Genomic DNA, 22,996 nt, shown 5'->3' on the forward strand with positions numbered 1-22,996 from the left:
TTATTTTTCGGTACTATCGCCACATTTAATTTCGTTTCACTGTTTGCATTTACAACACATTTGAAAGTCTGGCATTTTACAAGAGTATAATAAGAGTTGTAATTAGAACATGCTGGAAGCATCCAAGCCAAAGTAAACAGTTACTTTTTTATTATTATTTTTTGAAAGCAGAAGCTTGTCAAGTTCAGCAGAGAAATTTTCTTCATCATTGTTTATGATGTTATGAAAAAGTGCTAGCAAAAAAAAAAAAAAAAGAAAAAAGGAAAAAAAAGACACTTGTGGCTTCCTTTCCAAAACTGATTTAGCAGGTTGAGAGAGATCAAACTTGAAGGGATGCTATTAGCTTAACCCCCCCCCCCCTCCATTGGAAAAAAAAAATCACATATGTCTAAAGTGCAAACAAAAACATTAAAATGAGATGATTGCAAATTAGGCTCTGTTCATGTAAGAGAAACTGCCTGGTTGTGATTCCATGGCTCTTCTATCAGCAATGGGGCCTTGGGCAGTAACAGCTGTACTGCTTGGGTGCTCACATCCCGGAGCAGTGGGATACAATCAGGGGGATTGTATCCCTAACATGGGATACAGGTGGGTGAGTTATACTTGACAAAGGCACTAGTCTAATAGATGGAGAAGTTCTCAGAATGTTGAATCATGTTGCTAAGTGCTAACATCTAACAAGAAAGCTTATGGCCCTGCACTTCTGCAAACATTAATACAGGCTGTTGTTAGCCAAGGGAGATACTTTGTGAGGCTCATTACTTTAATTGGTCCCTGACATCTAGTTAAAAGAGAAAGAAGAACCACTCCTGACAAAAAATTAAAAATTAAAAAAAATAAAAAAAAATCTCTTGGAAAGTGGTATCTTGTTGCTGTGGCTCTTCAGCTGTCTGGCATGCTCTCAGGTGGGGTTAATGCATCCTTCACAACCTCATGCTCCCCTGGCAAATGGCAGTGACAGGAAACAATACCCTGGCACAAGTATTTGACTAAAGCACTGCAATTATAACTAGCTAGGATCTGTGTATACCACAGCCTCTATCGCACAGGCTGGAGTGCTGCCAGCCTGAATGCTACAGGCCTTGTCACTACAGGTAGCCAAGGGCTGTTCTCCTGAGGAAGAGCCCTGCCCGTACCTGTGGAGCAGCGGGGCTGAGCAAGGCATTGCCTGGAGTCAACCAAAGCGCGGGGAATTTTTCCAGTTCTCCCTGTTGGTTTCTGCCTTCTGTATCTATCTCTTATCTTCTCGTGGATTTCAAACTTTCAAGGCTAAGGGGCTCACAAAGCTGCTAATTTCTAAAATCACTGTAAACACAGTTAGGTGGTAATGAAATTTCAGCAGGGGCCATTCCTGGAGACTGGTGCATAAGCAGGAATAAGTCATGGACCTCTGTTTCCTTATCTGTGAAGTGGAGCTAATATTTACTTAGGGAAATACCTGTTGTGATGCAAATCTGTATGTCAGGAGACCCTTGTAGGAGGTAAAGGCACTGTGCAGGTGATTACTGTTGTCAGATCTCCAGGATTCAAGCTGTGACACCAGGTGGATGCATGTACCAGGTGGAGCACACAGCAGTGCTGGTCTAGGCTAGTCCCTTCTGAACCCAGATAACAGAAGCTCAGTTGCATTGTTAAGATTCGTGCATATCTATTCCTGCAGGTGTGTTGGTTTCTCATTCACAGCCTTGGCTGCTGCAGGATTTTACTGAAATTTCCTTCTGTTGCAGAGTCTAACTTGAGTCTATTAAGACAAAGTTTGTATTCTGCTTTCTAGATCATTTAAAACCTGTGGCAAAATTAATGATATTGTTTTGGTTAATTGTCCTCATCCAGGAAACATTGGCAGCTCCCCTGGGTCACTGCAGCAATTTCTTTTATGCTGTAAAACACTTTCTTCCCTAAAGTGAAAACGCGTAGGCTGTCATTATATGACTCTCCGGTTCCATACTGATAGAGCCTACCTGTGCATTTAAAAAAAAAAAAAAAAAAAAAGTAAGAAACTGTAATACCTATGGAAACACTTTCAGAAACTTATTCCTATACTTATTCCTATATTTTTTTCACCGTTGTTTTTGATGTGATGTTACAAGATTGATAACAACATTTTTTTCTTTGTGAATCATGCCCCCAGACTGTGCTGGTTAGCCTCCCCTTTTCCACTGAAGAAGTCAGCCAAGCTAAGTCTTTATTTTTGATTCATGCAGGTTCTAAGGTCAGTTCTGGTGGGTATGATTTGCTAATGAATTCATGCTCCATTTCTCAGCTGGCTGGTTCTGCAAGTAGGCCTGAACAAATACACTGACATTTGAATTTAAAGGGACATTCAGGGCCTTAGTCAAGAAATATTTGAGACTAGATTTAGAAGTCTGTACAGTGCAAATGAAATATGAAGTAGAATAAATAAATATACAAATAGTAAGAACATTTATACATACATGTGTACGTATGTATACATGCACATAAATATTTTTTATATATTACAAATTTTGTAAAATTTCATATGTCACAATCACTCTGAACACACCAATGTACTCCAAAGAAACAAGAAAACTGAAGCACAAGGAAGACAGTGGAGAAGCATCATATGGCCAGTGGTATTTCCAGTGCCTTCATTACCAATGCCATGGCAAATGCTGCCACAGAGGAAAGAGAGAGACACGGAGCCAGTATTTCATGCTATTCCCTAGGTGTACAGAGAGGATGGGATGGAGCATGAGCAGAACTGAGTATGCTGCCCCCCCTGGAGGCACCAGCCACACAGGCTGGGTTATAGCCAAGTGACATCTAGTCTGCCTAGACTTTTCTACTCTTGAGATAGGGAAAGACCAGAGTTTGAATCCTTGGTTGCAGCATCCTTTATTTCAGCACAATTATGCCTGAAAATTAGAAGGGTCTGGAGGGAGCTCTGCCAGCCCTCTGTTTTTTACATACTTTGTCTGAGCATCAGAAAAATCAGAGAAAGGTTTTACTTTGTTTAGAAAAGGTCAGTTCAATAGACGGGGCGAGGGCTAGGGGCTAAGGCACGACCAGGGACTTGAACATTGGCTTCTTTTTCCAGTTTTGTTTTATAATTCCTGTGTGAATTTACTCAAGTTATTTCATCTACCTATGTACCTATGTCACCATCCACCCGCCTATGAAAAGCAAGGGGAAATACTTTTTTTTTTTTTTTTTTTTTTTTTTTTTTTTTACCCCTACTCATGAAAAAAAGCTCTCATTATTTATTTTGGCAATTGGGTTGCCATCCTTAGATAAATTTTGGTCTTCCACAGGGATAATTAAAAATTATTCATGAACTAGTAACTTTTCATGTTATTAAATTATAAAATTATTCATGAACTACTAGCAGTATTGTGTGATCCTCAGTGTGGAAAAGGCTCTGAGAGGTGGAAGGAAAATAGGGATCTCTATGGGGAAACTCCAAACTTCCCCTCAGCATCCTGAGTGGTTCTAACCAGTAGATGATTTCATAATTCATCTAGCTTTACCAACATTATTGGCTCCCCCAAAATGCAAAATATAATTTCATCTTAATGGTGACAAGGTCGTGTCTCACTGGAGAGTTGGCTTCAGTTCACTCCTTGATCAGAGGACATTCAAAACTACATTTGCCACCACCCAGGAAGGCATCCCAAATACCATGTATGAGTGAGAGGTACTCTCCATCTCTCGTGCTAACTGGGACTGGAAGAGTGATAGGGTGAAAGACAGAGAAAAAGGAATGTAATACTATATTTGAGAAACGGGACATGAGTAGAAGAGGAGAAAAACTTCAGGTATCAGTGTTTACCCTATAGGATGCTTGTGTATTTTACATTAAATGCAAAGTGAATATATGCTGCTGTCACCACCTCCACTGTCACATAATTCGCCCTTTTCTTTTTACTAGGCTTTCAAAGAAAAGAAAGATAGAGCCCCAAATGGTTTTCGAGGAAGAAAACTACTCACTTGAGGAACATGCTCCAACTAGCCAGTCCCTCTTTGCTACTGGTGCATAGTGCCGTGACAAGGAAGGATCCCGTTTTATTTAGACTAAAGCTTCTAGTGCCCCAAGCAGAGATAGGCTGTAAAAATCTGGCACCTAAAATGTAGGTATTGTTGTCTCTAAATTCTAGCCACCAAGGTCAACTACAAACTCTTAATCCATACCATTGGAATAGACATAAAAATCTGTGTTGTCTAGAAAATCTCTGATATAAAACTACCTTGGTTGTTTACCGCATCCCACTTTAGTTATTTATCTTATATATGAACACCTGACCTGAATTTCATGGAACAACTGGTAATTCATTTTCTTTGCAATAATCTGCATATAAATACTATATATATACTATATACTATATAATACTATATATTATAGTATATAAGTAGTATATAATAGTATATATAATAATATATATAGTATATATATAGTATTTAATACTATATGTATAGTATATAGTATATATACTATAAAGACATGCAAAATCTTAATTTCAGTTTCTCTAAAATCACAGTTCTCAGTATAGATACATTAATGAGTTCCAGCAGAGCATGTGATAAACTTAAGAAATGAGAAGTCCTTTACAGTGCTACATTTCTGCTATCACTCAACAGCTAATTCTATTTTTAATGATTTTGCCAAGATGTTCAAACTACATTAAGTGTGTCAGATGCGTTGATCAGTATTTAAACTGTTTTCTCTCTGTCAAAAAGGTTGCCATTTTAGCTGCCCCAGTGTAAAATTGCAGAGGAGTTTGTGTGTGGTAGTAAGACACTAATCTTATCTGGTCATTCAATATAGATTCAGATATCTGTGTCTGAGGTTAGTATAATGACACACTTGGATTATGAAGGACTACTTCATAATGTTGCTTGGATTTTAAAGGACTACTGTGCCAAAGGAAAAAACAAACAAACAAACTATATACGGGGAGAGATTAATGTCAAAACTTCTTTTCATTTAGTGGATAATGTCTTGAGGAGAGGGGTCTTAGGTTCAGATTAAGGATAATTGCAATTAATTGAACGTAATTTAGAGAGCAAAGTCTTTTAGGAATGACGGTCAGTTAATGAGTAATCCAATACGTCTGGCAGAGAGGCTGTTCACTGCAGAACAATTAATTTGATATTTCAGTGTCATTTATCTCTGCTTTCTCAAAGCAAAGTGAATGCAGAACCTCAATGACACCCAATGTCAGGAAAAAAGAAAGTGCAGGGTTTTTTGATGATTTTACCATGCTCTGATTGGCTTCTTGAGGCAATTACTCTCAAGGTTTTATTTGCATACCTGCTGGCATTTAACCACAAGACCAAACCTCTTACAAATAGTGTTCAAACAAGCTTGTTGCCAAACTGAAAAGGTACTTTTAAGCATAGAAATTGTGTATGCATTAATTATTCTGTTTAGCAAGTGCTCATTAACAATAGCCTGGGTGAAATTTTTCCCGATGCAGCTGCATTCAAGGTAAAGAGAGAAAACCTACTGAAGTTAAAACTGATTTTCTTCTCTTTATGTGGGATCAGTTTTTACTCAGATTCTCTCACTGATCCAGCTTTCTCTGTGGCAGCTTAAGCAGTCTTGCCAACACATGGGAAATGCTGGAAGTGAGGAAAAAAGGCAAGGCATGGTGTCACTCCTTTCTGTAGTATTGCCATCCTTGTGTTTGCCATCCTTCTCTGTATACAAAATGAAGGTGGTCCAGCCCAGCATAGTCTAGGCTTGATGACAAGGACTGTATTATTTTTTATGAGAACAAAAGGTTGAACCTGGGCTTCCTACAGCACACTGGACTAGAGAGCAAGAAAATCAAGTGAAACTGCAGAGAGTATGAGGTGACATAGACCTGTTCACTGTGAAGCTGTATCTTTCTTTACAGACAATGTTATAAGCTATCAATAGAAGTTGACTGGGATAAACACTTGAAATAGCCACTAAATAGAAGGCTGGCAGCAATCAGCCGGCTTTGTTAAAAAATAATAGCTTTCTGACTTGCAAGTAGAAGGTGGGTTACTTATTAAAGTATCAAATTTAAGAAAAATTACGGGAAATAAAAAGTGAGATAGAATTACAAAGCCATAAAAATAGCAGCTTAAGCAGTCATTTCTCTAGGGTTCCAACTCTACTGCAAAGAGTACATATCCAAGGAAATCTAGACTGTCTCTCTAAAGGAGGTAGTTATACAAAGCTCACCCATAACAGAGCCTCTTAGCAATCTGACAAAACATAATCAGAGAGGAAACAGAATAACCCATCAGAAATCAGCTGGTTTCCTGCCTCTTTTTCCTTCCCTGTCATGCTGGCCCTCAGGACACATTAAAGACTGATGAACAAGATTTCTGGGAGAGTTGAGAGCATGCAGCCTTGGCAAGACAACCAAGCATACAAACTTTTGTTTTAGCTCAAGAGCAATGAGATGCTGAGATGTACTATTAACATCTGACTTTCAGGCTGCATGTCACTCTTCTCCAAGTGGACTATTCTTCCATTTGGTATACAGGAATCAGGACATAGCATATTTTGCACATCCCAAAAGCATTTCTTTTCCTAGTATGGCATCCCTCAAAGGTATCGTGACTATTCCCAGTCAGAAGATCATTTACAGCCCTTTGATAAGAGCCTATAATTTTCTTCGGAGAGCTTACAGCACCACTCAAATGATTGCAGCTCTTTACACATTTACAGGTATCCTTTTTTTTTTTTTTTTTTAATGTTTGCTTTCCAGAAAGTACATTTAAGAAACTTTTATTTGATAATTATTTTACTAACAATCCCAATTAAAAAGGAAAAAAAAAAAAGTGCCTTTTCCTCTTATACTAGTCAAAACACCATATTATTTAAATTTTGTTTTGTTTTTGTTAAGAAAGAAGAAAAACATGTTTTGTGCTGGGGGCTAGTGTTAATTAGTATTCAACAAACTCCACTTATTGGACTTTGTCACTAAGCTGAAATATAGATGATCTGCTGTAATACATGTATAAACTAGTATTAATGTCAATTCCGTACAAACAGTAAAGCTAGACAAGAAATACTCTAAAGATAAATTAATTAATGTTGATGATCTATTTCAGTGTCACAGTACTGTGAGATGTCTTTCTGCATACTGCCAGAAAGTTCTGCCCTGGGCTAGAAATTCAGTTTGAAATGATGGGTCAAGGATCATTTACCACCTGTACAGACCTGTCTGGATGCACTCCTCTTTCTACTCAAATCTCCTTTTAGACACTATCCAAGGCCCATGAATCATGAAGATTTTATATTCATTTATATTAGATTTTGGGGCACCTTACATTCTCAATGGGTCCTGAAGCGTATGACCTACTTCAATGGAAAGTTTCTGTATCCTGCTGAACTGTTTTTATAGGATAGTCTTGCACACAGGCTGATTGGAAAGTAAATTTGTGTAGGTTGGGCATGTTCCTGCTGTATTCTGGTAGAAGGTTGCATTACAATTTCAAATTAGGTTTCACTGAGTTTACAGACCCTCATCTCATTGTGAAAGCCTCACAAATTATGGCCTGTTTTGCCCCAGCACAGAAGAAGATAGGGTACAATCAGGACTGCAGCAACATGAGATCTGTGAGAATTCTACAGGGCATAATCCACTGGAGATTTAAGAGTATAAACCGTGGAGGCTGGTGGAGGCAGGAGGAGAAGGAGCAATGTGAGAGGGGAGAATTAGGATCCGGTCTCCTGTTTGGTAAGTACAGGTGTCAGGTACCTTTGAGGTCCCAGCCTGGGGAAATGTCCTGGTTTTAGGTGGCCAGTGTGGGGGAGTGTCACCAGAATAGGAGACATGAGCTCTGTTGGCCGCCACAAACATAAACTTTTCTATATTCAAGTTAGTATATACCAAATGCTTTTTTAGCAAAGAGATAAAATAATGGGGAAAAAGTCACAGGAAAACCTACCTGAAGATGAAAGTGTTTTGTTTGGTTTTCTTTCCTTTTCTTTTAGACTGGAGACCTGCAGGAATCCAGAGACAACATTAAACTTCCTTTTAGAAAAGGTAATTGAAAAGAAAAAGACAATCAAGGGATGAACAGGCAAAGACTTTTTTTTTTTTTTTTTTACTTCTGTATGAATAAAAAATGCTATTAATAAGCTCTTTCATTTCAGGCTTCTACTCCACAGTCACATTGTGAATGTATAACCACACAGATGAAGGTTGTTACCTTATATGTCCTTCACTGCTCTACAGATGTTTTTGAAAATAGAGAAGGAAACCACAGAAGGCTGGACACAGTGATAGGGGACAGTGGAGATATAGATAATCAAAAACCCTTAAAAGTGTCTCTTTTCCTTCTGAATTTTCAGTGTTCATATTCCATAACCAATTCTTAAGTAAGAATAGCTAGTGTCATTCTGCTGTTTTTATTGAATGCATGTAGAGAAACCCACACAAACAAACACAGATTCACCATGGGCCAGCAAAAACAAACCATCCAATTAGAAACCTTCTGAGATTCTGCAAAAAGGAGAATAAGTAACACCTACTGCTTGCAGGCCTTCAGACTCCCCAGGACAGGGCAGTTTACAGGGGGCAATTACAATACCAGTCCCTTTTGGGGAAATATGAGTCTTAGAGAGGTACTCCATCAGTAGTTCTCTTTCTGTCTCTTGTTGATGGGAGACAGACTCAATTAGAGGTGCATACTCACCTGCGAGAAGTTATCTAGAAGCAAAGGACGTGATCCAGGGGGCTGTGAATGCCTAAGAGCTGATGGAAAGGCAAATTAGTTCATCCGTGGTGCTGAGGTCAGTAGGACATAGGAAACTAAAGGACCTAAGGACCTATTACCAATCATTTGCCATTTGAGATTCTCCACTGAGATGTCTGGTGTGACCCTGAAGGACTGGATAACTTAATGAGTATGGAAGAAGCGGAAACATAAAAGGGAGGTATGAAAGGGAGCATGGGACCCAATATTACATATACTGTTTGTCTGTGATCAGGAAAAAAAAAAAAACTACACCAGGTCCTGACTATACATATGTAGGTGATTAAAAGGAAAATCTAAATTTTCATTGTTAAATATGCAACTGTAATATGAAATGAATTTTGTATAGTTGTAGCACTATTTAAAGATGTGTGTGTGGTGGCAGGGGGGTTAAAACATGATTTGTGTAATGTTCATTTAAGGAAATATTGAACTAATCTGATTTCCCCTTTTCAGTACCCTCGGTGCAGTTAAAAGGAGGTGTTTGAGTGTGTGGCATTGGTTGATGTTAGAATTAAGTAAGGTTTAAGAGGGCGGCAGGGTTTCCTCAGACCCCTGCTGGTCATAGTGAGGAAAAGCAAGTTCTGCAAATCCAATTGATTTAACATTACAGAGGGTCTATCGCTATTGTTAATTGTATTAACCTACAAAAGGATTGAAGGATTAATTAGAAGTAAGGACCAGGAGATGAACTGAAGATTCTCAGGGGAGACACCATTATGTATTATCCTTGAACTGTATAATTATTTGATTTCTTACTATTTTAGAGACTAGCACACTTACCTGAATGTAACCTTAATTGCCTCTTTTATTCTAAGCTTCGTATTTTTGAACAGCTTGGTAATCATATTCCAAACCTGAGCCACCTACTGCAGACCTGCAGAAACAAAAGTGGAAGAATTCTGAGTGTCCTAATTTGAGAGCAGGTTGTAGCACAATATTATTAAGATCAAACTGCTTCTTGCCTCAAATCAGGAAGAAAAACACTCTTCTTTGACTTCAGTCAGGTAGGATTCATTTCCCAGTTGTACTCATGTTTTCCCTTTCGTTAAGCTTTAGTCAAAAGAGAAGTAGTGCCTGATTAAAAAGTGAGATAAATGAACTCAAGTGCTTTCTGAAGGGAAAAGTAGAACTCAGGGTGATCATTTTGATGTGTGACAGTAATACTGTACCATGTTGGGCTTGTCTTCCACACTGGTAATAGAGACCTATCCTAGTCCAGAGCACTGCCTGGTTCCCATGAAAGACTACAATATGTGCCAGCTGGTTATAACCTGCAAGGTGCCAGGGAAAGGTTTGCCATGGAAAGATCAGATTTCCATCCCTGTCATTTGCCGTGGGCTTTTGAAAGCTTTCCTCCCAGTCTGTGGCTGCCTTTTTGTACCACTGTACCTCTAAGTAACATCCTTAGAAACTGATCATACTCCCTTTTAAAAAAGATGTGTTAAACATAAAAGTAAAAAAATCTGAAATACATATTGATAAGCTAAAAAAAGAGAAGTCAGAAAAGTACCTTGCAGGCAGTGTTAAAAAAGCAGTAGAAGAAACATTTAGATCTGTTTCTTTCATCCAAGCTCCACTGAAATGACTGAGAAACCTTTCTCATTCATGTCAATGCAAATATGTGACTGTCGTGTTTGAATATCGAACAGCTGGTATTTTTTTTCATGCCAACAAGAATCTGATGTATTTTACTACTTCTGAGAAGTACTATTTGTACTGTATAAAACAGAACAACAGGAAAATTAAATTCTGACACTAAACCTACAGGCCAGATTCCTCTATCTAGTTTATATAGGTATCTCTTGACTCTGGTTAATAGGAGAGGAAGACACTAGCTATCAAGAGCCATCTGGCCTGACAACATCGAACAACCAGTACTCTGTAAGAATCGTCCAACCATCACTGGCAAGACGTATTTGTCAAGTCTGGTCTACTTCATGTTTCCTAAACATATAGGGGATGAAAAGAAGTAATGTCCAAAAGCTATGAGGTTCTGTACCCTCCTTGTATTCAAGTATAACTGCACACTGGAAATTTGGATATTTGAGACCCTGACCTATTTGAGACCTAATGCTTATTTCTCCTTCCTTGATGCTGAGGTAGCATTTATGGATCATAGGTGGTGACTATTAAGAAACATGTGGTGGAGCTCCTCTGTGAGGAGAGGCTTTTATTGCAATGCCAGATAAGCAAACAAAATTACAGGAGGTGAGAGGACAATCATGCTTCCCTTGAGGCTGTTGTAGCAGAAATGCTTCAGAGGTTGGGGGTTTGTGGGGTAGTAGGGGGCAGGGTGGGGGTGGATTCCAGACCAGTCTTTTACAAGGAACAAGCAAAGCTCTTCCCTTCCCAAGTACTGTGAGTGATCTGTGCATCTTTTGGACCCCTGGCTTTGGCAATTTCGAAAACACTGGGTACTGAGTTAGGCTATGTGCTAGTCAGACTGCTCTTTGGATGATCAGCTGGCAAGAGGCATGACCTATTTTATTTTATTTTATTTTATTTTATTTTATTTTATTTTATTTTATTTTAAATGAAAGCATATATCCAGGTAGCGTTTCTGTGTTTTTTCCTGCTTTGGCTTTTTACTTTCATAGAGTGATTTGGGGCAGATGAAATGCCACAGTGCACATGACTGAAATGTGTGAAAACTTAATTAACAGAATAATTACACAGTAGAAATGTGATCTTCTCTCAGTGAAAATCTGGCAGGAAGCTTGAGCCCTATGGAGTATGAGTCCAAATATTTAGTCAGTGGAAAAGCCATTAGTCACAAAGAAGCTGCATCTGCTGGAAAGAGTTAATCAGGTTCCTAATTTCAAAGAACACAATATGCCTTAAAATACTCTTCTTCTGGCTTCTCAGGCATGCTATAAATGAATATGTGATTTTCTCACAGCTACCTTGGTAAATCTGCATAGCTCAATTAACTTCAGTTGATTTACATCAGTTACACCAACTGGACCTGGACAGAACCTAACAGCATCTGTACACCTAATATCCCAGCACGGTGTATGAAAATTGGGCATTATTCTGGCTCAGACATCCCTTTGTAGCCAGAATGAATAGCAGGAGGATTTGTTATTTATTAAATGAATTCCTTTTCTACAGAGTTGAATCTACACTGTCTCCCATGAATTTCTATACTGGCAGATCTTGTGTTTTTTCTACACACCAATATATTTTCTGTGAAAAATATTAAGATAATCAGACAGTCGGTGGAATTTTCTTGATATCTGGTTAGAGACACATTGCTTAATCATTTTACTTTTATCAATAAAAACATGCATCTTGCTAGAAATTGATCACCTTGATTTTTTCTTTCTAGCTTCTTAAATTATTTTTTAAATTATTCTAGATTCTTAAATTGTTTTTGTGTCTGTTGAACAAATTTAAATGCTAGATAGTAATTTAAAAATAAACAAGTTTAGATATTAGCTGCAGTTCATTTTTTAAGTAGACTGTGGGATATAAATCTCTTTTTTTATATATTCCTCTTTCATTTTCATTTTCCTTTTCATACAGGGCAATATTTAGGCCATCGTGTTGAAGAAAATCCTGCAGTGTGATTATCTCCTCATTGAAATGCTCTCTATTGTGCTTATTTGTTTGATGTGTTTTTCTTGCACATTGTATTTCTGATGGCATCTGGGTAAAATAATCATTATATGTCACCCATACTATCTCTTTTAATCTCCAGAAGATTAAGCATGTTTATTTAAAAAACCCTTTGATAGTGTCTTCACTAACTCAGCTATTTTATAAAATTGGAAATAATGAATCAGGGAGATGCAATTTTGATAATGCCATTTACACAACTCCTACGAGGCCAGCTAGCAAAAGAACTGGAAATATATAAGTATTTGACATACATAGAGTGAGAATGGGGAAAATATTGTAATTTCATGTAGGTTATGAAGTGCTTGGAAAAATACAGTCAGCAAAATTGCAGTTCAGTTAATGAGTCACATTCTTCAGGGAACGGTGGACTCAAGAGATGAGTAACGAGATCAGGAATGGCTCTTTTCTTCTCTAGGTCACCGGTTCAAATCTAATATGGGTAGGTAGCAATTAAAAGTCACTACTATTCAAGGGCTCTTGATCTTCTGAAATGGAGCTAGTGAACTCATGGACAGTGGGGGGGGGGGGGGGGGGAAAGACACAAAAATAGAATTATCAGGACTATCTGGGAAAATCACATGCTTCAGAGCCAGTACGGTGCTCACCAGCACAGAGCAAAACTTCAAAGACTTTCTGGAGCTCAATGTGAGCTAGCTGTAAATGCTGTCATGAGACTGATTGAGGCTCTGTGGTTTGAGGTCTAATGCAGCCCATTTCAGCAGTCCAGAGTTGTAGGCTGCAAGAGGGAGCTGAGAGGCCCCAGTGCCCCTGTGGGTTGGGGTGTTGAAGTTATGCTGTTGGAGGGATGCAGATGAGGCCAAATGAGTGGAAAAACACATGCAGGACATCATGGGCTGGTCAGCACCACAGCAGGCTACCAATGAATACAGTCTAGAGAGACAGTCTAAATAATGTACTCTGTGAGGCTGAAGTGTACTCAGACTATATAGGTGAACTGCTTATACCTGGCACTCAGGAATTTTCACTTCCTTTTTTTCTTCTCTGCCAGTGCAATACCAAAGAGGGATACTCCTGAGAAAGAGCCATAGGGCATATGGTCTGACTCTGCTTTCTTACAACTTTATGCTGTGAATCCAAATTCTTGAGAATTTGTATCAGACTATGGAAGGCGCTTTCACAAAGCACAGAGTTCTGTAGCAGACAAATCAAAGTGTGAAGAAATGAATCTATTTCAACCATCTGAAACTGTGATTTGGCATATAGTGAGAACAGCTGAGACAGTCGGGGAAATTTTACACAGATCTTATCCTGATAGCTGTTAAAGTTATCCATTTGCACTGTGTACTTTATTGTTTTCCTGGAAAATAATCTCATCAAGCTACCCAGATCAGTTGGTCTCAGAAAACTTAGGTTATCTTTAAGACAGTAGATATTCATACGAAAAATAAGAAAAAGAAAAAATGATACACAAAAGAGCAGACAAACAGGAATTAGGTGAACTATTTTTTAAATATCCCAGTCCTTGCTTTGATCCAAAAGCAAATCATCTCTCCACATAACAAGAAAAAAAAATTGGCTTGTATTCAGATATGTGAAAAAATGAAAATTCCAATAAGCAAGACATACATCGCTGGGCTTTGGGAAGGCTTCTCACAAATGACCTGCATAATTAAAATCTTCATTGCCTTCTTGGCCCAAGAGAAGTTAATGGCAAAACAGCTACTAGCATCCAATAACTTTATTTAAATGTTGTTTATAGGGAAAGACTTAGGTGCCTTGTGGGCACTGAAAATTAAGATATAAATACATGTTAGCCATTATCAACTTGCATACTTTTAACAGACCGCCTTCAGGGATTGAAAGCTGCAGTCACATATATCAGGTGTCACTGATAAGCATATGTTTTAAAAGAACAGCCTATCACAGGAAAATTATTAGAGGGGATGCTTCTGCATTTATATAGGAAATAAGGAATGACCAATATCTTGGGCATTTCAATTTTGTTGCTTAAAACTTTAAAAATATATATATATTAAATTTTATTCACTTCAAGGCATTCAAATGAACCTTTGAATTAGTTTTTTTTCACAATCTCATTTTTGTTTTGGAAACTAAGGATTTTAATTCTCTTTTTTTTTTTTTTTTTTCTTATAGAAATTTTACCTTTTTCCTAACCTAAAAAGGGGGGGTGGGAAGGTTCCATAAGTCAAAGCTTATTTTTTTCTAAGTCTTCTTTCAAAAACATTTTGTTTTATTTTATCTTATTTTATTTTTAAAGTTAGTAAACATCAGTTGCAGATCTTCTTGCACATTTTTTCCATCTGGAAACTTGTTCCTGACTGGGGTGAGTTTTGAAAAACTAAGAGCAGAGAAAGAAAGGAAGCTGGAGAAAATAGAATGTCACGTGCCTTTCATTTTTCGTAATACAGTTAGGGATAGAAAGCAAAAGAAGTATGACGAAAAAGAGAAAAGAAGTTCTGTAAGATGTAGATTTAGTGTGGTTGTTTTCCTATGGATTTGAATATGCGGTTGTTTAGAACTGTGAAGGAAAATCTCTAAATGCTGGAATATTCATAATATCTGTTTCTCCTGTGAATGCTTTGAAGTCTAATGGGGGAACTCACACTGCTGCCTCTTCTTCCCAGAAGCATTGACAGGGTCTCACTCTTTCTGCACAGCCACCCAGGGCTCTTCTGAAGATAGTCAAGAAATCTGTGCAAGCTTTGTTATTTCTGAGGACTCTGTATCTTTGTCAAATTTGGTTGAGCTCAAGCAAGAGATTCAAAACTTGAGGAAAGATGTAAGCAGACACAAAATGATACGGATGCAGTATGATGCTATAAATCTTATTTCCTTAGGAAAAAAAAAAAAAAAAAAAAAAAAAAAAAGCTATAAGCATTTTTCAAAGGCAAGTTTTCTATAGTAAAAACGAAAAAAAAAAAAAAAATCCATTTAAAATGACAGGTTAGTTTTCTTGTAAAAATTTAGCCAAAATATGTTTGAAGGCCAAGCAATTTGTTTGTTGGACAGGAACATTTTCCACTCTTCCACTCTCATCAAGTTCAGCCTGTGCTCCTTGTGAGACAAAGAAATGTTCCTCTCTTCTCCAGACCTAGTGTAGACCTCTTGTTTAGCCTTGACCGAGGTGACTTGGCATAGGTTAGTGGGGGATGTTGGGTCAGTGCTCTCGTTGGTACCAGTAAGAAGTCCTTCATGTTGTTCACTGCAGAGATGAGCACGGCTCCCTGGACCTGGTGCTAGTCTGTAAGTACAGATTGGAGTGAACGGCTTACTGCAAGGTAGCATCTAACATTTGTATATACTGAGTATCATTTGCCTGTCACTCAAAAAAACTTTGTTCACCATTAATTCAATTGTATCTTGTAGCTCTCCTTTTTAGCGTGCTGCTTCTCCATGGAATAGAAAAAAATAAATACTTCCTCTGAGATGAATCCCTATGCCTGCCCTTTTACAAGTAAATGCTCTTTTTGCTCCTATCCTCTTGACAGCATCAAAAGTTGCTCTGCCAAGAGTGCAGAAAGTAGCAGACTTCACATGACAATCATCCCACAGAGAAAGACAAAGCACAGAGGTTTTTGACTTATTGGTGCTATCACCTCTTATGAAGCAGTAAATTGTTGCAGAGACAAGATGATAAGGAAGTGCATCTAAGACATAGGAAGCAGCCAAGTATAAAGGTCTTCTTTCTTGTCAAAGATCCAAGAAGGCCTGGCATCTGCTTCAGCATCTAAAGCAGAGGACTTCCTATGGACACAGATGTCAAGCAGTGGGTCTTTGATAACGTCTTGGTAGCTGGAGGCAATACACCTGTCTTCTGCCTTTAAGTTTCTGCTCTTGCTAATTTTTCCTGTTAGCTGCAGCTCTGAAGTAAAGTATCCTGGCTTGCTTGACAGTCTTGGTACAAAATCTTCTCCAGCTGAGGCACCTGCCAAGAGGAGGAGTCAGGAAGACAACTTGCACTAGAGGGAGGTTGCACATGGACTGGTGAGAAGGAGAAAAGTGATGCCTCTCTTGGATCGGCATGGGCTGCTTTGGGGTGGCTTCTTTAAACAGTAGAGGTGTTGCTGGGTGGGCTGGCATGTGCTCTTTGCTCTGGAAGACTGTGGTTATCCTCCTTATTGTTTTGACAGAAGCTGCCAATTTTTGTTTCCTAAGTATACCAAGGAATAACATCAATAATAACAATAACATTAGCTAGGAAAGCAAAAAGGGTTGGGGTTTCACTAAAATATCTTTTCCCTCAATATAAAGTATGGTTGAAACTGTCTAAATACAATGAGGATTTTATATCAATATGCCCATACAAATTAAAAAAATACATATGCATGTACATATATAGAAAAATTACTTCAAGGTAAGTCTCTTCCACTTTGACCACGAGTTCTTAGCATACGAAAGTAACAAGTAGGTATTAGGTGGGCTGCAAAACACAAACTAACCTCTTAGCACAAACATTTCATTGCAAAAAGGAGGTCTCTTGGGCTGCAAGGCAGTGTCAATCAGCCAGTTCAGTGCCCCAGTGCAGGAGGGTCACTGCCAGCCTATTGGGACGGTCACATCTGTGCTTCTGCCTGACAGAAAGTGATCAGAAAGGAGGCATGGGCTCTGAGGTCCAGCATGGCCAGACACCAGCCAAATCAAGCCAGAAGATAACATGGAAAGGAGAGAAACTCTAGATCTATAGAGTAAGTAGCCTTTGCTTATCTAGGTATGCATGCTTATCCTGTCAGTGTTAAGGAAGATAATGTTTAAAAAAAAAAAAAAAGTTCATTCTCATATGCCAAATAAATATATCCTGGTATTGCCTGTAGCTGTTGGTGAAAAACAACTCTCCATTAAAAATGTGGCTTCATTTAAATCAAAGTATTTTTCAGAAGTTTGATTCTTGACTTTTTATGGCAAAAATTCAAAACAGTATTTCCATAAAGATGGAGCATTTCATTTGATATGTCAGTTGAAGTATTGTAAATTAATACTATACATTATCTGTGTACTATTAGACATATCAAAGATGTACTATTGCAAGACAGATTGTCATATAAAACCAAAGTGAAATGATTCAGGGCAAAATATTTTTAAATGGTCCTCTACTGATTTATTTTTTTAGGAGTTTGCAATTGCAGGAAATACTTATTCCACAAGTAGCTTTTATTCTAACTGGAAACTAGAGTTATTGAAATGAGGAATAGCCTGCAAACAAAAATTTCAGTTCCCAGCTGGCTCTGTACACTGGTTTATCGACTTATTTTTGGACTCCAATGAAACAATCCATGGCAAAGACAGTAGATAGCCCTAGGAATTTGTGCAGGCTATAGAGTCTTTCAGTTGTGGGCTGCTGGTTCAAATCCAGGGGGCCTGCATGGGAACAAGGAAAAGTGGATAGCATGACTTCAGCTGTGTGGTATGAGCTTACCTCCCTGGGTGTAGGTGACAGCAACAGAATTAGCATTAATTAGTCTACTTTGGCATCTTGGCCGAAGTTTGACACGGCAAAGTGGGGAAACCTACTGTGCTGCAGACTGAGCTGTGCTTGCTCTCTGGGTAAAAATATAGCTTTCATTTTCCAGGCCCAATCCAGGCACTTTTCATTAGCACTGTCACTGTGATGCCAAAGGGAAAGCTAAGAGAGCTGCCTAATAACTAGCAAGAACAACAAGAAAGCATCAGACTTGGTAATTGGTTAGAGATAGTACCCTGGGAAGATGGGGACAAAAGGCAGTGTACTGTAACCAGCTACACACTCCAAGGTAACAGGCAGTCAGCACTGGATTAGCAACCAAGGCAACTTTAATAATTTAACTATAGCATTCACAGTAATTTAACCACACTATCCAGAACACAAACATAATGGTGATGTAGTTAATGATGCCAGAATAAAAGTAATATACAAAAAGTTTGTTGAATGCCAGCACAAAAAAGAGTCTCCATGGAGGGGGCTAATATTCAGATTTGTTTTTTTTTTCATCTTTTTTTTTTCTTTCTCAGCTAACTTGAAAAGCAAGCATTTCGTTTTTAGTAGTTATTTACTATCCAGTAAGTGAAGATGGTCTGTTTCAGAAGTTCTTATTGGCAGCTGACTTACAGTGTGTAACAGACTGACACATTTTGCTGTCTGTGAAAACTGAATAACAAATGGTTTTGCTATTTACAAGTCAGAAATGAATCGGTGGATCTGAGTTACAGAGCACACTCCCAAAACATACAAACCCCTCTCTGCATGCACTGCTTGCAAATTCTGCCTTCAAGTTCATATTAGCCAGTAACTCATCCTAATTTGTGGAGGTTGAAAAAAAGAAGTATAAAGTGAGAATGCAGGGATGCCGTAGTTCAAAACAGGCTCTCAAAATTTATTTTATAGCTTGCCTACACACAGAGTCATACCACTCTATTGCTGCGATTAAAATGGTAGAACCTCTCTCTAAGGATTACACCCACCACTTTATTGCTGAAGATGCTATCCTGAATAAAATCCATGATCATCCTCTGTTGCATTCTCTAACTCTGGGAAGTCAAATTCTTTTCCAGAAGTGACAAGGTAAAATGGCTGCTTCTTTTACAACGGGTGCTTTGTGTACATATTCATAGGCAAAGCTTTTACTTTAATGACAAAAAAATGGATTTTTACAATCCTTTACTCCCACTAGCATTGAGGAGTCCATACAGTTAGGAAAAAATGAATTAGATTCGATTGTGGCTCACATCTCCTGATTGAACCACTACTGCAAACTCCTGTTGCAGTAACAAATCCTGCTAATTGTGTTTTGCAAACTAGCTACACAGCCTGAGCTGAAGGAAAATTTAAACTCCCAAAGAATACATTTATTTTTGAATGCATACTGGGTGCTGCTCTCAACTTCAGATTGTAGTGGCCCACGATATCAATTCTGGCACAGATTTGGAGAGCTCTGAGCTGGAAACCAGGCAGATCCCAAGTATCACCATCTGCTGGGAATACTTTTTTTTTTTTTGAGCACTTCTCAATGCTAATGGGACTAAAGGATTGTAAAAATCTATTTAGTAGTTGGCTAACTGTAGTTCTGAGCACATGCTAAAGAAACTGGTTTTCATTCCCATTGAGTGGTTGTCTATGAAAAAACTCTGAAGCCCATTGGAAATATTAGTGTGGTGGTGGTGGATGGGGATAAGGGGGTATTCAACTATAATGCTTAGTTTTTGCTCAGTTTACATGAAAAAAAAAATGTGGGAGTAGGTTCCTCTCTGTGGCAGTTGGTTCCTCTCTGTGGGAAACACAGAAGAAAGGATGCAGAGAAAAAGAACATCTCTATGATAGTCCTCCTTCCAGGGACTTCTGTGTCTCAGAAGAGCCCACTGGAGGCCGAGGCACACTGTCCTTGCACATCTTTGAGGACCTTTGCAGCTTTCATAATTCTTTGAGCACATAGCCATCAACTTGCCTATAAAGGCTGATGTTTGCCACTGCACCTGTGTATTAGCTCTCTGACTCCTGGTGGCCACTTCAGGGAACTTGCACCTCGCACTGTGCTGCACAAGCACACCACAGCTGAGCTTCACAGCTGGATCTTAATGTTTTCCCTAGCTCACTAAGTACACTGTGACAGCAGATACAAGGGTAACACCAAGTATCCTGGATCTAAAGGACAAAATAAGTCAGCCCTGTAATGGGGCTTAAAGGAAGGCTAGTTATATCCTTGTTCCACAAAATGTAGCATGAACTCCACCACTCATCTTTTTTGGCCTGAAGCTTTATCTACATGGCAATGTGGTCCTATCATTAGTAATAGCACTCCAGAGCATCTTTTTTGAGTTAACAAAATCGTTAGGCATGCTATTAATACCACTCATTGCACAGATTGACATGAGAAAGGATTGTCAGTATAAATTTACTTTCTGTGTTATTTTCACAGAATCACAGGATGGCCAAGGTGGGAAGGGACCTCTGAAGATCACCTAGTCCAACCCCCCTGCTGAGCAGGATCACCTAGAGCACATTGGGCAGGATAGCATCCAGGTGGGTTTTGGATATCTCTAGAGAAGGAGACCCCACAGCTTCTCTGGGCAGCCTGTCCCAGTGCTCTGTCACCCTCACAGTAAAGAAGTGCCACCTCATATTTAGCTGGAACTTCTTGTGCTTCAGTTTGTGCCCATTGCTGCTCATCCTCTCACTGGGCACAACCGAAAAGAGACCGGCTCTATTAAAGTGCTACTAAAGTAGAGCTACTGGCTCTACTAAAAGAGACTTCCTCCTCACTACTTTGGTCTGTGGCAAATTTCTGTCCTGAGTTTTGTGCTTGGCACTACATGGGTGCCCAGGAAGGAGTCCTGGGTGTCCTTAACCTGTCAGTTATCTTTACCTGACCACAGCATCTGCTAGAGAGCCAGGTTGGAATAGAGTGAGTTAATTTGAAATTTAAGTTTCTGTAACTGAAAGGAGAAGAAATTTACAGGGAAAAAAAAAAAAAAAAAAAAAAAAAAAAAAGCTGTGATTGCTCTATATCCATTCTGTCTACTTAAACTCTTAGGTACTTATACTGGGCCTACTGCAGTGATACTCTAAGTCAGGCTGCTCAGTCAGACTGTGCTCTTCACATCCTTCTTTGCTTCACATTTTCTCATCATTAACTATGACCTTCCCATGGATGTGCTTGGATGATTTTTCCTTCTCATTCCAGTTTGTCTTATCCTTTCCTCTCACTACTTATCTTTGAGGAGCAGAAACCAGCCTTGGCTTGCTACTGAGAAAAACAGATACAAAGAAATGCCTTCGACATCTCCCTCTGAGGCCCTCATGTCACAGCCAGCAGAGGAGTTTGTGCTAAATTGCCATAACAGAATATCTTCAGCCACGAGCTCCATCCAGCCTCAGTAGGCATTGATAGGCAATGACATGCAATAGAAGAAGCCACTTAGGAAATCTCTGCAGAAGTGATGTTGGCAGGTGACTAGGAAGCCCTAATCCCTTTGGATCGGGACAAAACCACGTGCTAAAAGACTCGATCTTTGGATTATGGAGAAAATTAAGATTCTTGCCAAGATCCCTTGATTGTTTCAGACAAACTGGGTTAGTCAGAAAGGCTTCTTGTTACAGGTCACTTTTAGTCTTGAAGGTTATCTTCTGAAAACAAGAGCAGCCTTTGCTATCAGTTTGATGTGTGCAATTTTGTTGTGTGCATCCTTTCCCAACCAATTGAGTAGCTATGCTCAGTAATGTCAAACCCCCACTGGATTTCAAACACACTATAGTACATCTACCTCCAGGTATCTCAGTGATAGAAATGACGGTGCCTGCAATTATTGCACTGTGATTAATTTAAAATGCATTTACTGATTTTGCAGGACCTTCAGGGTTTGCATGAAGTTTTTAAAATGATTTAGGATCCTTCAAAGAAGCCTACTACAAAAAGAAAATGTTACTTATACAAAACACTTCATGATGCCGTGGAAAGAAGAGCCCTATTCAGACCATTTATAATTGTGCACAAGTGGATTTATGATTCAACAGTGAGCAAGTTAAACTGCCTGTTAGTCAGATGTAATAGCCAGTGCCAGCTGCACCAGAAGCTCTCTTCCTATATGTTTAATAGGCAGGGGTAAGGGCTATATTTAGATTCACCAGAAGCATCCAGCATTGCAATATGTAGTGATATCTTCATGGAGTAGTGAAGCTACTTTCTCTAATATGGGGGGGTGGAGAGGAGGACATTCCCCAAATAAAATAAAAGCAATCTTTGCCAATTTAAAACATCTGTTTTGGAGGGGGTACTCCTGTGGGTCTCCTTTTATTATTATTTTTTTTTTAGCTTTTAATTAGTCTGTTCTTAACTGCTCCACATGACAAAACATCACTCTTTCGAACCCAGGGGGAAAAGACTGAGGTTCCTGTTTGACTATCCCAGTGCTTTTCTGACAGCTGAATGTACTGCTAACTTTGAATTTTTTTTTTTATTATTATTATTTTTTCCTCCTTGGAGCTCTTCTGCTGTGAAGCCCTTCAATGATATGCCAGGGACATTGTTTTTCTTGGGCAATGGAGATATTGCTTGCAACAGGCGAGGATGAGTTGGTGGTGTTGCAGCCAATAACAACCTGTGTGTAGTAGTAATTCCACCAACTTTGGGGATCTTTCTGTCGGAGGATCTCACTCATTGATATGTACGAAAAGATGACATGAAGCTGATCTCTGGAAGAGAAGTAAGGAAGAAGACTGAGCTGGTGTTAAACCCCAAGGAAATCAAAGTGAGTGCCTAAGTGTCTCATCGTCCTTTCCCATCAGTTCTCAGTGCACAACGGGACAGCAGTCCTTCTGAGAGCCTCTAGGGGCTACTCCAGTTCAATAAATAACAGTAAATAAAATGCAAAACCATTTTTGAGTCTGATAAGGGCTGTGTTAATTTCTGGTGTAATATCTTTGACTTCAGAGGAGTTACATGGAATGGACTTTGTCCCACTGAGCCTTGGTGTCTGCTCTCACATTGCCATGGAGGATAATGGATGACAGTGAGTACAGTGTATCCTCTTAGGACACAGTGTTTTGTATTGTTTTCATGGGGGAGAAATTAGTCTTTTGGTGCTCTTTATTGCTTTGTTCCCTGCTTTCTGCTAATATTATAAATGTTGCGTCTTTAGCTCATGCTGAGATTTGCATAGAACACACAAACTTGTGTAAATAGTTATTTCACTCTTTGCTAATGCTCTTTTGAAATCTGCTTTT

The 22,996-nt window shown here is 38.9% G+C and overlaps 2 long non-coding RNA genes across 4 annotated transcripts in view; one reads left to right on the top strand and one right to left on the bottom strand.

Annotated features, from left to right (window-relative positions):
- Positions 1 to 8,608, bottom strand: LOC137854017 (uncharacterized). The gene is made up of 3 exons (XR_011094883.1): positions 8,477 to 8,608; positions 7,887 to 7,945; positions 1 to 1,957 (listed from the first exon to the last, which is right to left on the bottom strand). It is a non-coding gene; the product is annotated as an uncharacterized lncRNA (long non-coding RNA).
- Positions 8,594 to 22,996, top strand: part of LOC137854016 (uncharacterized) — a 21,741-nt gene continuing 7,338 nt past the window's right edge. For 2 of the 3 annotated variants that reach the window (XR_011094880.1, XR_011094882.1), the window contains exons 1-2: positions 8,594 to 16,991; positions 20,193 to 22,782. This is a non-coding gene — a long non-coding RNA (uncharacterized lncRNA). The remainder of the gene's footprint in view (positions 16,992 to 20,192; positions 22,783 to 22,996) is intronic. The other variant, XR_011094881.1, reaches the window with a different exon arrangement.

The sequence above is a fragment of the Anas acuta genome, chromosome 3 (assembly GCF_963932015.1).
Source record: "Anas acuta chromosome 3, bAnaAcu1.1, whole genome shotgun sequence".
Classification (NCBI taxonomy): domain Eukaryota; kingdom Metazoa; phylum Chordata; class Aves; order Anseriformes; family Anatidae; genus Anas; species Anas acuta.